This window comes from Crinia signifera, chromosome 5 (assembly GCF_055691185.1).
Source record: "Crinia signifera chromosome 5, ASM5569118v1, whole genome shotgun sequence".
Taxonomy (NCBI): domain Eukaryota; kingdom Metazoa; phylum Chordata; class Amphibia; order Anura; family Myobatrachidae; genus Crinia; species Crinia signifera.
Window position 1 is genome coordinate 33,953,146 of NC_139221.1, and position 17,321 is coordinate 33,970,466.

At 61.1% G+C, this 17,321-nt stretch overlaps 1 long non-coding RNA gene across 1 annotated transcript; it reads left to right on the top strand.

The window, feature by feature from the left end:
• The first annotated feature begins 16,058 nt into the window (after positions 1 to 16,058).
• LOC146079419 (uncharacterized) lies at positions 16,059 to 17,321 on the top strand. Its single transcript, XR_014474520.1, has 2 exons — positions 16,059 to 16,194; positions 17,144 to 17,321. It is a non-coding gene; the product is annotated as an uncharacterized LOC146079419 (long non-coding RNA).

The following is a 17,321-nucleotide window of genomic DNA, read 5'->3' on the forward strand; positions in this document are numbered from 1 at the left end:
GCTGGGCAGTGTGTGTATTGGTGTATGCACCTTCCACACATCAAACACCTCCCCCCGACCTGTAAGCGCCTCCTTGCATGTATAGTTTCTGCCTGTGGTTATGAACGTGTGTACGCTGCCCCAGTGTGTGTGTGTGCGCCCCTCACTGTCCCCGTGTGTGTGTGCGCCCCTCACTGTCCCTGTGTGTGTGTGTGTGTGTGTGCGCCCCTCATGTCCCCGTGTGTGTGTCCTCACTGTCCCCATGTGTATGTGTGTGTGTCCTCACTGTCCCTGTGTGTGTGTGTCCTCACTGTCCCCATGTGTATGTGTGTGTGTCCTCACTCACTGTCTCCATGTATGTGTGTCTCACTGTCCCCGTGTGTGTGTGTGCCCCTCACTGTCCCCGTGTGTGTGTGCCCCTCACTGTCCCCGTGTGTGTGTGCGTCCCTCACTGTCCCCGTGTGTGTGTGCGTCCCTCACTGTGCCCGTGTGTGTGTGCGTCCCTCACTGTGCCCGTGTGTGTGCGCCCCTCACTGTCCCCGTGTGTGTGTGCGCCCCTCACTGTGCCCGTGTGTATGTGCCCCTCACTGTCCCCGTGTGTGTGTGCCCCCCTCACTGTCCCCATGTGTGTGCGCCCCTCACTGTCCCCGTGTGTGTGCGCCCCTCACTGTCCCCGTGTGTGTGCGCCCCTCACTGTCCCCGTGTGTGTGCGCCCCTCACTGTCCCCGTGTGTGTGCGCCCCTCACTGTCCCCGTGTGTGTGCGCCCCTCACTGTCCCCGTGTGTGTGCGCCCCTCACTGTCCCCGTGTGTGTGCGCCCCTCACTGTCCCCGTGTGTGTGCGTGCCCCTCACTATCCCCGTGTGTGTGCGTGCCCCTCACTGTCCCCGTGTGTGTGCGTGCCCCTCACTGTCCCCGTGTGTGTGCGTGCCCCTCACTGTCCCCGTGTGTGTGTGTCCTCTCACTGTCTCCGTGTGTGTGTGAGTCCTCTCACTGTCCCCGTGTTTGTGCGCCCCTCACTGTCCCCGTGTGTGTGCGTGCCCCTCCCTGTCCCCGTGTGTGTGCGTGCCCCTCACTGTCCCCGTGTGTGTGTGCGCCCCTCACTGTCCCCGTGTGTGCCCCTCACTGTCCCCGTGTGTGCGCGTGCCCCTCACTGTCCCCGGGTGTGTGCATGCCCCTCACTGTCCCCGTGTGTGTGCATGCCCCTCACTGTCCCCGTGTGTGTGCGTGCCCCTCACTGTCCCCGTGTGTGTGTCCTCTCTGTCTCCATGTGTGTGTGTGTCCTCTCACTGTCTCCATGTGTGTGTGTGTCCGTCCCCTCACTGTCCCCATGTGTGTTTGTCCCCCTCACTGTTCCCGTGTGTACGTTGTGCCCCCGTGTGTACGTTGTCCCCTCCAGTGCCCCTGTATGTACGTTGTGCCCCCAGTGCCCCTGTATGTACATTGTGCCCCGTATGTACGTTGTCCCCCCCAGTGCTCCAGTGTGTACGCTGTGCTCCCCCCCAGTGTGTACGCTGTGCTCCCCCCCAGTGTGTACGCTGTGCTCCCCCCCAGTGTGTACGCTGTGCTCCCCCCCAGTGTGTACGCTGTGCTCCCCCCGTGTGTGTACGCTGTGCTCCCCCCGTGTGTGTACGCTGTGCTCCCCCCGTGTGTGTACGCTGTGCTCCCCCCGTGTGTGTACGCTGTGCTCCCCCCGTGTGTGTACGCTGTGCTCCCCCCGTGTGTGTACGCTGTGCTCCCCCCGTGTGTGTACGCTGTGCTCCCCCCGTGTGTGTACGCTGTGCCCTCCTCCGTGTGAACGCTGTGCCCTTTAATATTATTATTATTATGTTTCCTGCCCAGACGCTGACCACCCCATGGTACCGCCGGGACTGAGGCGCTTCCACAGCCTGCGGACCAGATTCAGGTGCCTCCTTGAGTTGCCTCCGCCACCGGGAAGGGAAAAAGAAGCCACCCTGGTCATCAGAGGAGCAGCTGCACCCAGGTAAATCCGTCCCCCCAATGTCCCTGTGTGTACCCTGTCCCCCCCCACTGTCCCTGTATGCAGCCAGCGCCCCCGTGTGTACGCTGCCCCCCCCCCAGTGCCCCCGTATGTACGCTGTCCCCCCCCCGTGCCCCCGTGTGTACGCTGTCCCGCCCCCGTGTGTACGCTGTTCGCCCCCTGTGCCCCCGTGTGTACGCTGTCCCCCCCCCAGTGCCCCCGTGTGTACGCTGTCCCGCCCCCGTGTGTACGCTGTCCCGCCCCCGTGTGTACGCTGTCCCGCCCCCGTGTGTACGCTGTTCGCCCCCAGTGCCCCCGTGTGTACGCTGTTCGCCCCCCAGTGCCCCCGTGTGTACGCTGTTCCCCCCCGTGTGTGTACGCTGTTCCCCCCTGTGTGTACGCTGTTCCCCCCCGTGTGTACGCTGTTCCCCCCCGTGTGTACGCTGTTCCCCCCCGTGTGTACGCTGTTCCCCCCCGTGTGTACGCTGTTCCCCCCCGTGTGTACGCTGTTCCCCCCCGTGTGTACGCTGTTCCCCACCGTGTGTACGCTGTTAACCCCCGTGTGTACGCTGTTCCCCCCGTGTGTACGCTGTTCGCCCCGCAGTGCCCCCGAGTGTACGCTGTTCGCCCCCCAGTGCCCCCGAGTGTACGCTGTTCGCCCCCCAGTGCCCCCTTGTGTACGGTGTTCGCCCCCCAGTGCCCCCGTGTGTACGCTGTTCGCCCCCCAGTGCCCCCGTATGTACGCTGTTCGCCCCAGCGTGTACGCTGTTCGCCCCCCAGTGCGCCCGCGTGTACGCTGTTTGCCCCCCAGTGCCCCCGGGTGTACGCTGTTCGCCCCCCCCAGTGCCCCCGCGTGTACGCTGTTCGCCCCCAGTGCCCCCGTATGTACGCTGTCCCCCCCCCCCGTGCCCCCGTGTGTACGCTGTCCCGCCCCCGTGTGTACGCTGTTCGCCCCCAGTGCCCCCGTGTGTACGCTGTCCCCCCCCAGTGCCCCCGTGTGTACGCTGTCCCGCCCCCGTGTGTACGCTGTCCCGCCCCCGTGTGTACGCTGTTCGCCCCCAGTGCCCCCGTGTGTACGCTGTTCGCCCCCCAGTGCCCCCGTGTGTACGCTGTTCCCCCCCGTGTGTGTACGCTGTTCCCCCCCGTGTGTGTACGCTGTTCCCCCCCGTGTGTACGCTGTTCCCCCCCGTGTGTACGCTGTTCCCCCCCGTGTGTACGCTGTTCCCCCCCGTGTGTACGCTGTTCCCCCCCGTGTGTACGCTGTTAACCCCCGTGTGTACGCTGTTCCCCCCGTGTGTACGCTGTTCGCCCCGCAGTGCCCCAGAGTGTACGCTGTTCGCCCCCCAGTGCCCCCTTGTGTACGGTGTTCGCCCCCCAGTGCCCCCGTGTGTACGCTGTTCGCCCCCCAGTGCCCCCGTATGTACGCTGTTTGCCCCCCAGTGCCCCCGGGTGTACGCTGTTCGCCCCCCCCCCCCAGTGCCCCCGCGTGTACGCTGTTCGCCCCCCCAGTGCCCCCGCGTATACGCTGTTCGCCCCCCAGTGCCCCCGCGTGTACGCTGTTTGTCCCCCAGTGCCCTCGTGTGTACGCTGTTCATCCCCCAGTGCCCTCGTGTGTACGCTGTTCATCTCCCAGTGCCCCCGTGTGTACGCTGTTCGTCCCCCAGTGCCCCCGTGTGTACGCTGTTCGTCCCCCAGTGCCCCCGTGTGTACGCTGTTCATCCCCCAGTGCCCCCCCTGTGTACGCTGTCTCCCCCCCAGTGCCCCTGTGTGTACGCTGTCTCCCCCCCCCAGTGCCCCCGTATGTACGCTGTTCCCCCCCCAGTGCCCCCGTGTGTACGCTGTCCCCCCAGAGCCCCCGTGTGTACGCTGTTGAACCCCCCCAGTGCCCCCGTGTGTACGCTGTCCCCATCCCAGTGCCCCCGTGTGTACGCTGTCCCCATCCCAGTGCCCCCCGTGTGTACGCTGTCCCCATCCCAGTGCCCCCCGTGTGTACGCTGTCCCCATCCCAGTGCCCCCTGTGTTCGCTGTCCCCATCCCAGTGCCCCCCGTGTGTAAGCTGTCCCCCTCCCAGTGCCCCCCGTGTGTACGCTGTCCCCCTCCCAGTGCCCCCCGTGTGTACGCTGTTCCTCTCCAGTGTCCCATGTGTACGTTGTTGTCCCCCCTCCCAGTGCCCCCGTATGTACGCTGTCATCCCCCACAGTGCCCCCGTGTGTACGCTGTACACCCCAGTGCCCCCCGTGTGTATGCTGTACACCCCAGTGCCCCCCGTGTGTACGCTGTACCCCCCAGTGCCCCCCGTGTGTACGCTGTACCCCCCAGTGCCCCCCGTGTGCACGCTGTACCCCCCAGTGCCCCCCGTGTGCACGCTGTACCCCCCAGTGCCCCCCGTGTGCACGCTGTACCCCCCAGTGCCCCCCGTGTGCACGCTGTCCCCATCCCAGTGCCCCCCCGTGTGTAAGCTGTCCCCCTTCCAGTGCCCCCCGTGTGTACGCTGTCCCCCTCCCAGTGCCCCCCGTGTGTACGCTGTTCCTCTCCAGTGCCCCATGTGTACGTTGTGGTCCCCCCCCCAGTGCCCCCGTGTGTACGCTGTACACCCCAGTGCCCCCCGTGTGTACGCTGTACACCCCAGTGCCCCCCGTGTGTACGCTGTACCCCCCAGTGCCCCTCGTGTGTACGCTGTACCCCCCAGTGCCCCCCGTGTGCACGATGTACCCCCCACAGTGCCCCCGTGTGTACGCTGTACACCCCAGTGCCCCCCGTGTGTACGCTGTACACCCCAGTGCTCCCCGTGTGTACGCTGTGCCCCCCGTGTGTAAGCTGTCCCCCTCCCAGTGCCCCCCGTGTGTACGCTGTCCCCCTCCCAGTGCCCCCCGTGTGTACGCTGTTCCTCTCCAGTGCCCCATGTGTACGTTGTGGTCCCCCCCCCAGTGCCCCCATGTGTACGCTGTCATCCCCCACAGTGCCCCCGTGTGTACGCTGTCCCCCCAGAGCCCCCGTGTGTACGCTGTTGAACCCCCCCCAGTGATGTACACCCCAGTGCCCCCCGTGTGTACGCTGTACACCCCAGTGCCCCCCGTGTGTACGCTGTACCCCCCAGTGCCCCCCGTGTGTAAGCTGTCCCCCTCCCAGTGCCCCCCGTGTGTACGCTGTCCCCCTCCCAGTGCCCCCCGTGTGTACGCTGTTCCTCTCCAGTGCCCCATGTGTACGTTGTGGTCCCCCCCCAGTGCCCCCGTATGTACGCTGTCTCCCCCCCAGTGCCCCCGTGTGTACGCTGTCCCCCCAGAGCCCCCGTGTGTACGCTGTTGAAACCCCCCCCAGTGCCCCCGTGTGTACTCTGTCCCCATCCCAGTGCCCCTGTGTGTACGCTGTCCCCATCCCAGTGCCCCCCGTGTGTACGCTGTCCCCATCCCAGTGCCCCCCGTGTGTACGCTGTCCCCATCCCAGTGCCCCCTGTGTTCGCTGTCCCCATCCCAGTGCCCCCCCGTGTGTAAGCTGTCCCCCTCCCAGTGCCCCCCGTGTGTACGCTGTCCCCCTCCCAGTGCCCCCCGTGTATGCTGTTCCTCTCCAGTGCCCCATGTGTACGTTGTGGTGCCCCCGTGTGTACGCTGTCATCCCCCACAGTGCCCCCGTGTGTACGCTGTACACCCCAGTGCCCCCCGTGTGTACGCTGTACACCCCAGTGCCCCCCGTGTGTACGCTGTACCCCCAGTGCCCCCCGTGTGTACGCTGTACCCCCCAGTGCCCCCCGTGTGCACGCTGTACCCCCCAGTGCCCCCCATGTGCACGCTGTACCCCCCAGTGCCCCCCGTGTGCACGCTGTACCCCCCAGTGCCCCCCGTGTGCACGCTGTACCCCCCAGTGCCCCCCGTGTGCACGCTGTCCCCATCCCAGTGCCCCCCCAATGTGTAAGCTGTCCCCCTCCCAGTGCCCCCCGTGTGTACGCTGTCCCCCTCCCAGTGCCCCCCGTGTGTACGCTGTTCCTCTCCAGTGCCCCATGTGTACGTTGTGGTCCCCCCCCCCAGTGCCCCCGTGTGTACGCTGTCATCCCCCACAGTGCCCCCGTGTGTACGCTGTACCCCCCAGTGCCCCCCGTGTGTACGCTGTACCCCCCAGTGCCCCCCGTGTGTACGCTGTACCCCCCAGTGCCCCCCGTGTGCACGCTGTACCCCCAGTGCCCCCCGTGTGCACGCTGTACCCCCCAGTGCCCCCCGTGTGCACACTGTACCCCCCAATGCCCCCCGTGTGCACGCTGTACCCCCCAGTGCCCCCCGTGTGTACGCTGTCCCCATCCCAGTGCCCCCTGTGTTCGCTGTCCCCATCCCAGTGCCCCCCGTGTGTAAGCTGTCCCCCTCCCAGTGCCCACCGTGTGTACGCTGTCCCCCTCCCAGTGCCCCCCGTGTGTACGCTGTTCCTCTCCAGTGCCCCATGTGTACGTTATGGTCCCCCCCCCAGTGCCCCCGTGTGTACGCTGTCATCCCCCACAGTGCCCCCGTGTGTACGCTGTACACCCCAGTGCCCCCCGTGTGTACGCTGTACACCCCAGTGCCCCCCGTGTGTACGCTGTACCCCCCAGTGCACCCCGTGTGTACGCTGTACCCCCCAGTGCCCCCCGTGTGCACGCTGTACCCCCCAGTGCCCCCCGTGTGCACGCTGTACCCCCCAGTGCCCCCGTGTGCACGCTGTACCCCCCAGTGCCCCCCGTGTGCACGCTGTACCCCCCAGTGCTCCCCGTGTGCACGCTGTACCCCCAGTGCTCCCCGTGTGCACGCTGTACCCCCCAGTGCCCCCCGTGTGTACGCTGTACCCCGCCAGTGCCCCCCGTGTGCACGCTGTACCCCCAGTGCCCCCTGTGTGCACGCTGTACCCCCAGTGCCCCCCGTGTGCACGCTGTACCCCCAGTGCCCCCCGTGTGCACGCTGTACCCCCCAGTGCCCCCCGTGTGCACGCTGTACCCCCCAGTGCCCCCCCGTGTGCACGCTGTGCCCCCCGTGTGTACGCTGTACCCCCCAGTGCCCCCCGTGTGTACGCTGTGCCCCCGTGTGTACGCTGTCCCCCCAGTGCCCCCCGTGTGTACGCTGTGCCCCCCGTGTGTACGCTGCCCCCCAGAGCCCCCTGTGTGTATGCTGCTTCCCCAGTGCCCCCGTGTGTATGCTGCCCTCCCCAGTGCCCCCGTGTGTATGCTGCCCTCCCCAGTGCCCCCGTGTGTACGCTGCCCTCCCCAGTGCCCCCGTGTGTACGCTGTTTGGCCCCCAGTGCCCCCGTGTGTACGCTGTCCCCCCAGTGCACCCATGTGTACACTGCCCCCCCGTGCCCCCTGTGTGTATGCTGTTGCCCCTGTGTGTGTATACGCTGTCCCTCCCCCAGTGCCCCCGTGTGTATACGCTGTCCCTCCCACAGTGCCCCCATGTGTACGCTGTCCCTCCCCCAGTGCCCCCCGTGTGTACGCTGTTCCTCCCCCTAGTGCCCCCGGTGTGTACGCAGTCCCCCCCAGTGCCCCCTGTGCGTACGCTGCCCCCCCGTGCCCACCATGTGTATGCTATCCCCCTCCCAGTGCCCCCCATGTGTACACTGCCCCCCTGTGCCCCCTGTGTGTATGCTGTTGCCCCTGTGTGTGTATGCTGTCCCCCCCAGTGCCCCTTGTGTATACGCTGTCCCTCCTCCATTGCCCCCATGTGTACGCTGTCCCTCCCCCAGTTCCCCCCGTGTGTATGCAGTGCCCCTGTGTGTACGCAGTGCCCCCTGTGTGTATGCTGCGCCCCCCCCCCCAGTGCCCCCCATGTGTACGCTGTCCCCATCCCAGTGCCCCCCGTGTGTATGCTGTCCCCCTCCCAGTGCCCCCCGTGTGTACGCTGTTCGGCCCCCAGTGCCCCCATGTGTACGCTGTCCCGCCAGTGCCCCCCATGTGTACACTGCCCCCCCGTGCCCTCTGTGTGTATGCTGTTGCCCCTGTGTGTGTATACGCTGTCCCTCCCCCCGTGTCCCCATGTGTATACGCTGTCCCTCCCCCAGTGCCCCCATGTGTATACGCTGTCCCTCCCCCAGTGCCCCCCATGTGTACGCTGTCCCTCCCCCAGTGCCCCCCGTGTGTACGCAGTCCCCTCCAGTGCCCCTTGTGTGTATGCTCCCCCCCCAGTGCCCCCCATGTGTATGCTATCCCCCTCACAGTGCCCCCCATGTGTACACTGCCCCCCGTGCCACCTGTGTATGCTGTTGCCCCTGTGTGTGTATGCTGTCCCCCCAGTGCCCCCGTGTGTATACGCTGTCCCTCCTCCATTGCCCCCATGTGTACGCTGTCCCCATCCCAGTGCCCCCCGTGTGTATGCTGTCCCCCTCCCAGTGCCCCCCGTGTGTACGCTGTCCCCCTCCCGGTGCTCCCCCGTGTGTGCGCAGTGCCCCCATGTGTGTGCTGTACCCCTGCAGTGCCCCCGTGTGTACGCTTCCCCCCCATGTGTATGCTCTGCCCCCCTGTGTGTACGCTGACCCCCCGTGTGTACGCTGACCCCCCTCAGTGCCCCCCGTGTGTACGCTGACCCCCCTCAGTGCCCCCCGTGTGTACGCTGACCCCCCTCAGTGCCCCCCGTGTGTACGCTGACCCCCCTCAGTGCAAACCGTGTGTACGCTGTCCACCCTCAGTGCCCCCCTGTGTGTATGCTGTCCACCCTCAGTGTCCCCCGTGTGTACGCTGTGCCTCGTTGCCTCCCATGTGTACGTTGTGCCTACTTAGTGCACCCCCCGTGTGTACGCTATCCCCCTCAGTGACCCCCGTGTGTACACTGTCCCCCCTCAGTGACCCCCGTGTTTACGCTGTCCCCCCTCAGTGCCCCCCGTGTGTACGCTGACCCCCCTCAGTGCCCCCCGTGTGTACGCTGACCCCCCTCAGTGCACATCGTGTGTACGCTGTCCACCCTCAGTGCCCCCCTGTGTGTATGCTGTCCACCCTCAGTGTCCCCCGTGTGTACGCTGTGCCTCGTTGCCTCCCATGTGTACGTTGTGCCTCCTTAGTGCACCCCCCCGTGTGTACGCTATCCCCCCTCAATGCCCCCCGTGTGTACGCTGTCTCCCCTCAGTGCCCCCCCCCGGGTGTACGCTGTCTACCCTCAGTGCCCCCTCCTGTGTGTACGCTGTCTCCCCTCAGTGCCCCCGTGTGTACGCTGTCTCCCTTCAGTGCCCCCCCGTGTGTACGCTGTCTCCCCTCAGTGCCCCCCGTGTGTACGCTGTCTCCCCTCAGTGCCCACCGTGTGTACGCTGTCCCCCCTCAGTGCCCACCGTGTGTACGCTGTCCCCCCTCAGTGCCCACGTGTGTACGCTGTGCCCCTCCCGGTGCCCCCCGTGTGTGTGCTGTACCCCTGCAGTGCCCCTGTGTGTATGATGCCCCCCCCCAGTGCCCCCCGGTTGTACACTGTCCCCCCCAGTCCCCCCCGTGTGTACGCTCTGCCCCCCCTGTGTACGCTGACCCCCCTCAGTGCCCCCCGTGTATACGCTGACCCCCGTCAGTGCCCCCCTGTATGTACGCTGTCCACCCTCAGTGCCCCCCGTGTGTACGCTGTGCCCCCGTGTGTATGCAGTGCCTTGTTGCCTCCCATGTGTACGTTGTGCCTCCTTAGTGCACCCCCCGTGTGTACGCTGTCCCCCCTCAGTGACCCCCGTGTGTACGCTGTCCCCCCTCAGTACCCCCCGTGTGTATGCTGTCTCCCCTCAGTGCCCCCCATGTGTATGCTGTCTGCCCCTCCCGGTGCCCCCCGTGTGTGTGCTGTACCCCTGCAGTGCCCCTGTGTGTATGATGCCCCCCCCAGTGCCCCCCGGTTGTACACTGTCCCCCCCAGTCCCCCCCGTGTGTACGCTCTGCCCCCCCTGTGTACGCTGACCCCCCTCAGTGCCCACCATGTGTACGCTGTCCCCCCTCAGTGCCCACCGTGTGTACGCTGTCCCCCCTCAGTGCCCCCGTGTGTACGCTGTGCCCCTCCTGTGTGTACGCAGTGCCTCATTGCCTCCCGTGTGTACGTTGTGCTCCCCCTGTGTGTACGCTGTCTCCCCTCAGTGCCCCCCCGTGTGTACGCTGTCTCCCCTCATTGCCCCCGTGTGTACGCTGTCTCCCCTCATTGCCTCCGTGTGTATGCTGTCTCCCCTCATTGCCCCCCGTGTGTACGCTGTCTCCCTTCATTGCCCCCCCGTGTGTACGTTGTCCACCCTCATTGCCCCCCGTGTGTACGCTGTCCACCCTCATTGCCCCCCTTGTGTACGCTGTTCACCCTCATTGCCCCCCGTGTGTACGCTGTTCACCCTCATTGCCCCCCGTGTGTACGCTGTTCACCCTCATTGCCCCCCGTGTGTACGCTGTCCACCCTCATTGCACCCCGTGTGTACGCTGTCCCCCCTCGGTGCCCACCGTGTTTACTCTGTCCACCCTCATTGCCCTCCGTGTGTACGCTGTGCCCCCCATTTGTGCGCAGTGCCTCATTGCCTCCCGTGTGTATGCAGTGCCCCCCTTAGTGCATCCCCCCATGTGTACGCTGTCCCCCCTCAGTGCCTCCCTGTGTGTACGCTATTGCCCCTCAGTGCCCCCCCGTGTGTACGCTGTGCCCCCCGTGTGTACGCTGTGCCCCCCCCGTGTGTACGCTGTGCCCCCCGTGTGTACGCTGTGCCCCCCCCCCCCCGTGTGTACGCTGTCCCCCCCCCCCCGTGTGTACGCTGTGCCCCCCCCCCCCCCGTGTGTACGCTGTGCCCCCCCGTGTGTACGCTGTGCCCCCTCAGTGCCTCCCTGTGTGTACGCTATTGCCCCTCAGTGCCCCCCCGTGTGTACGCTGTGCCCCCCGTGTGTACGCTGTGCCCCCCCCGTGTGTACGCTGTGCCCCCCGTGTGTACGCTGTGCCCCCCCCCCCCCCCCGTGTGTACGCTGTCCCCCCCCCGTGTGTACGCTGTGCCCCCCCCCCCGTGTGTACGCTGTGCCCCCCCGTGTGTACGCTGTGCCCCCCCGTGTGTACGCTGTGCCCCCCCGTGTGTACGCTGTGCCCCCCCGTGTGTACGCTGTGCCCCCCATGTGTACGCTGTGCCCCCGTGTGTACGCTGTGCCCCCCGTGTGTACGCTGTGCGCCCCCCGTGTGTACGCTGTGCGCCCCCCGTGTGTACGCTGTGCGCCCCCCGTGTGTACGCTGTGCGCCCCCCCATGTGTACGCTGTGCTCCCCCCGTGTGAACGCTGTGCCCCCCTGTGTGTGAGCTGTGCCCCCCCTTCGTGTGTACGCTGTGCCCCCCCCCCCCGTGTGTACGCATTGTTATTGTAATAATTATTATTATATTTCCTGCTCAGACTCTGTCCTCCCCATGCTGCCGCCGGGACTCGGTTCAGCCGCTTCCACAGCCTGCAGCCCTAACAGTCTGGTGAAGCCCCGACGTTGAATTGCCTCTGCCACCCAGAAGACAGAAAGCAGCCACCCGGGCCATCAGAGGATCAGCTGCACCCAGGTAAATCCATCCCCCCACTGTCCCTGTGTGTACCCTGTCCCCCATGCCCACTATCCCTGTGTGCACCATGTCCCCCCAACTGTCCCCCACACCACTATCCCTGTGCATACCCTTTCCGCCGTCACTGTCCCTGTATGTACCCTGCCCCCCCCCCAGTGCCCGCCATGTGTACGCTGTCCCCCCCAGTGCCCGCCGTTTGTATGCTGCCCCCCATGTGTACTGCCCCCCCTGTACTGCAGCTGCACCCAGGTAAATCCGTCCCCCACCCCACTATCCCTGTGTGTACCTTGTCCCCCACCCCACTATCCCTGTGTGTACCTTGTCCCCCACCCCACTATCCCTGTGTGTACCCTGTCCCCCACCCCACTATCCCTGTGTGTACCCTGTCCCCCACCCCACTATCCATGTGTGTACCCTGTCCCCCACCCCACTATCCATGTGTGTACCCTGTCCCCCACCCCACTATCCATGTGTGTACCCTGTCCCCACCCAGTGCCCCCGTGTGTACGCTGCCCCCCCGCATGTACGCTGTCCCCTTCCCAGTGCCCCCCCGCATGTACGCTGTCCCCTTCCCAGTGCCCCCACTTGTACGCTGTCCCCCCCAGTGCCCCCTGCATGTACGCTGCCCCCCCAGTGCCCCCTGCGTGTACGCTGTCCCCTTCCCAGTGCCCCCTGCGTGTACGCTGTCCCCTTCCCAGTGCCCCCCGCATGTACGCTGTCCCCTTCCCAGTGCCCCCCCGCATGTACGCTGTCCCCTTCCCAGTGCCCCCACTTGTACGCTGTCCCCCCCAGTGCCCCCTGCATGTACGCTGCCCCCCCCCGTGCCCCCTGCGTGTACGCTGTCCCCTTCCCAGTGCCCCCTGCGTGTACGCTGTCCCCTTCCCAGTGCCCCCTGCGTGTACGCTGTCCCCTTCCCAGTGCCCCCTGCGTGTACGCTGTCCCCTTCCCAGTGCCCCCTGCGTGTACGCTGTCCCCTTCCCAGTGCCCCCTGCGTGTACGCTGTCCCCTTCCCAGTGCCCCCTGCGTGTACGCTGTCCCCTTCCCAGTGCCCCCTGCGTGTACGCTGTCCCCCCCAGTGCCCCCTGCATGTACGCTGCCCCCCTCAGTGCCCCCTGCGTGTACGCTGTCCCCTTCCCAGTGCCCCCTGCGTGTACGCTGTCCCCCCCAGTGCCCCCTGCATGTACGCTGCCCCCCCCAGTGCCCCCTGCGTGTACACTGTCCCCTTCCCAGTGCCCCCTGCGTGTACGCTGTCCCCTTCCCAGTGCCCCCTGCGTGTACGCTGTCCCCTTCCCAGTGCCCCCTGCGTGTACGCTGTCCCCTTCCCAGTGCCCCCTGCGTGTACGCTGTCCCCTTCCCAGTGCCCCCTGCGTGTACGCTGTCCCCTTCCCAGTGCCCCCTGCATGTACGCTGTCTCATTGCCAGGAGTGTGTTATCATTAAACATTTTTAAAAAATCTAAATTTATTCTTACACTGAAATTTAAAATTTAAAATAAAAAAAAAAATAAATTGAAAAAAGCTATGAAATTACATTGACAAAAAACCTTACGGTTTCACATGTCCCATTAAGGCTTCTTACACATGATCTGGCATTTCAGAAACCTGTTGTAACTCTTCCACTCAAACGCCAAAAAGCAATGAAATTACGATCATTAAGGCTGACGCCTTAATGGACGTGTTCCTTGCGCAATACAGATATGGTACGCCATCACAGCCTGTGGGTAAGTGCAGATTCAGCACTCTCACAGAGTGAGATTGCTGTCACTCACACAATGGTGGAGCTGCTAATTCACAGATTTGTGTGCTCATTGGAATACACACATGCAGTCTATGCAACTGAAGGTCTGAGCAGTTATGTGGCTCACTCATCCTAATAAGTACCTGCAATCATCTAAAACTGTCTAGCCCACTGAATTACTATAGTGTTCATTCTAGCACCTGCCATCTTTGAAAACCCATGCAGTTCCTCTTCCCTGCCTGGGGTGTAGCTGTCTGCTGTAGTGCTTCTAGCACAGCGTGATCTGTATATCAGCACTGCAAACCAGACCTGTGCTAGAAACACTACAGCAGACAGCAACACTCCAGACAGGTAGAGGAACTGCATGGGTTTTCAAAGATAGTGGGTGCTAGAATAAACACTATTACTAGAACTATCCCGCTGAAGGTCCAACATCTTTCACACTCACTACATCTATCCATTTCATTTAGTATTCACATGCAGTTACCAGAAACATCTTTCATAATTGCAAAAACTATAATACTCCCAACTACTATGCATCTACACTTTCTTCTCCTATACGCCTTCAGGCTGCTCTGTCTTCCCCAATCCCTACTACTGTGTGTATTCCCTCATCCGCACCAATGTGTCTTTTCCCATCTGCCCTGCCCTTCCTTTCCACACAGATGCCACTGTTTCCTTCTATCTGTGTCACTGGCTTCCCCTCTATTAGTGATACTCTGTCTCCCCCTCCATCCAGGCTGCTCTGCCCGCCTCATCCATGACACAGTTTCCTTCGATCTGTACTGCTGTCTCCCCTCTCCATCTGTACTGCTCTGTTTTCCCTTTATCCCCTTTGCTCCGAACCCCCTCCCCCATCAGTGCTGTCTTTCCTCCAACTGCTCCTCTGTTTCCCACCCAATCGCATCACTCTGTCTTGCCTTCCCCAATCTGTGCCACTCTTTTCCACCCATCTGCTTCGTTAGTCCCCCATCAGTGCTGCTTAGCCTTCCCACTATCTATGCATTTCTATTCCTCCCCATGCGCACCACACTGCCTCCTCCCCCAATCAACACCACTTTTACCCTATCCTCTCGGCTCTGTTTACTGCTCAGACCTTCAGTTGCATAGACTGCATGTGTGTATTCCAATGAGCACACAAATCTGTGAATTAGCAGCTCCACCATTGTGTGAGTGACAGCAATCTCACTCTGTGAGAGTGCTGAATCTGCACTTACCCACAGGCTGTGATGGCGTACCATATCTGTATTGCGCAAGGAACACGTCCATTAAGGCGTCAGCCTTAATGATCGTAATTTCATTGCTTTTTGGCGTTTGAGTGGAAGAGTTACAACAGGTTTCTGAAATGCCAGATCATGTGTAAGAAGCCTTAATGGGACATGTGAAACCGTAAGGTTTTTTGTCAATGTAATATATATATATATATATATATATATATGATATTTGAATTTATTCACATGTTTCAACATTTCAAGGAGCAGGCACCCAGGCAGGCAGGCAGGCAGGCAGGGCTGGTGTATAATGCTGGTCTCAGGATACCTGCAAGTATGTGTATGTGTCTTTTACACATAAATGTACGCATACACATAGATGCATAGAGTAAGTAATGCTAACTACAGCTATGCGTTGCTAAGCTATAGCACGCGTTGCTTGGCGGAGCGAGGCGTCATTGGATTTGCTAAGTGCATACACACTGTGTTTTATATATATATCAGATTTGTTCATTGCCATACATCAGCACTACTGTTTTGAAGGCATGCGAATTTGTCACCATTTGTGTTGGCGCAGAGACGCTGTTCATGTAAAGATGAACAATAAAGTTATTAACACAAATAACTGTGATCAACCAATGCCACCACCTGATTGGTTGATAGATGCCATTGTTAACATGGCGGAGACACGAAGGGCAGACCCCTTTACACATGCGGAGCTGAGGGTTCTGGTCTCCGTCATGGAGACAAGGCTGGGCCGTGCGGGGCCCTTTATCACTAACCGCCATAAGCGGAGGGCCTATGCTGCGGCAGGGCGCCGTATTTACGCCCGCACTCGGGTGCGGAGGTCCCTCGGGCAGCTCGAGAGGCGGTGGTCGGACCTCCGCAGGCGCCAGCCCCAGCTCTTGCAGCAAATCAGGGGCGAAATTGCTGATTGTGAGTATTTTAGCTATGAAATTTCGCACTTACAACATAGCATATATAAACAATAACATGTGTCTCATGATAAGTGGGTGTCCATGGGTTTAAAAGTCCATAGACTGTTATGTGTGCTTCTTCCTGGTTAACATGCAGTCATGTGGCTTTTATATGTAATGACATAGCATTGAGGATTCTGATGCATACAATGTGCCAGATCTAATATGTGTTACACATTGATAAATGCCAGGGTTGTAATGTTTGAACAAATTACTAACAATCACATAATAATTTAAATGTCACATTTTTGAGTCCATTAACAGTAAGGAGCTACTTGCCTGCATCGTTTGCCATCATTATCACCCTTCCATGTATGTCTTGTTATGGATTAATACATGTGCCCCAATGACCCGACATTGACCATGATTTTTTTTTCTACCACACAGCACGAGCCCGAGCCCGACAGGCCCGTGAAGAGGCCGAGGCAGACCTGGCCCAGGAGGAGGCCCAAGACCCTGAGGAGGAGGTGGCGGCAAGGGTGGAGGAGGAGGAGGAAGTGGAGGAGGAGGAAATGTTGGAGGAGATGGTGGAGGAGGTGGTGGAGGAGGAGGAGGTGCCTGAGGAGGTGGTGGTGGAGGAGGTGGAAGAGGAGTTGGTGGCAGAGGAGGAGGTGTTGGTGGCGGAGGAGGAGGTGGAGGAGGAGGTGGTGGTGGTGGAGGAGGAGGTGGAGGAGGAGGAGGTGGAGGAGGAGGAGGAGGTGGAGGAGGAGGTGCTTGTGGCGGAGGAGGTGGACGTGGTCATGGTGGCAGAGGAGCTGGCGGAGGAGGGGGCTGAGGAGGCCACGGTTGCCCCAGAGGATTCCAATTCCGAGGGGGAGGAGGCGTGCCAAGCCCCGGAGTCCCAGCAGATCGGTATGTTTACATAATGCATCATTCATGAAGTAGTTGTAGTGGTATTTGTTATGTAGCACTGGTGATTAAAAATTTTGTTCCAATACTATTCATATAGACCCCAAAGTGGGTAGCTACAGATACAGGTACGGGTTAGATGGGGTGTCCAAGGCATCCCTTTCATCCAGGACACCTCTCAATTACACAGGTTTGTGGGATGGGTTGGAGCTCCATTTTGACTGCCACATAACCGTTGTAGTTAAACAGGATCCTGGAGTAAAGGGATGAGTGGATCATTTGTGGATTAAATTCACCTGCTGCAATCGTAGATTATGACCCATCAAATAGTGGAATCTATATTGTTGGTGAATGTTATTTATAAACTCTAGGATGTATGCTATAAATGGAGTATGGCCCGGCCTACCTTGGAATGGAGTCAGAAGTTGCCAGTGTCCCAGGAGCCTCCTCTACCTAAACACCCCCTGTAGTTCAGATTGTTTTTTTGCCCTCACAGAATTGTAGGTTGGTTTAGACAGAATTATGATTTTGAGGATGTGTACTGTGCATTCCTGACATTTGCATAACTCCCATGCCACGAACCATCACTGAACTTAGACTGAGCAGATTGTGACAAGTTCTTATTGACGGAGGCCATGACATGCTTGTCATTGGTTAGTCATGGGTGGGTTGTGACTGAGAAGAAACACTATGACTGTTATGTCTTCTGCAGAGTAAAGGGTAGAGGCAAAAAAAGACAGTATGTAGTAAATAAGTTTGCATGTATGTATATATGTATGTGTCATATCTATTTATCTATGTGTGTCTCTATCTCTCTACATAGATAGATATATAGATATATATATATATATACACACACATGTCACCTAGCATTTGTGCAATTTATGTCGCAGTATGTGAAATGTATGCATGAATAACATGACTAATTTTTGCCCCTTTGACATGCCCACAGATGACACCACACCGGCAGATGAGGGGGTGCGTGGGGCCCTCCTGCGGGCGGAGCACCACTTGAGGCTCCTGCTAGCCGACCTGCAGGACCTCAGAGATCTGCTGATTTAATTTATTATTTGATATTTTTTTATTTATATGTTCATTGTGTTTTCTAATAAATTGTTTATGCAAGTTCA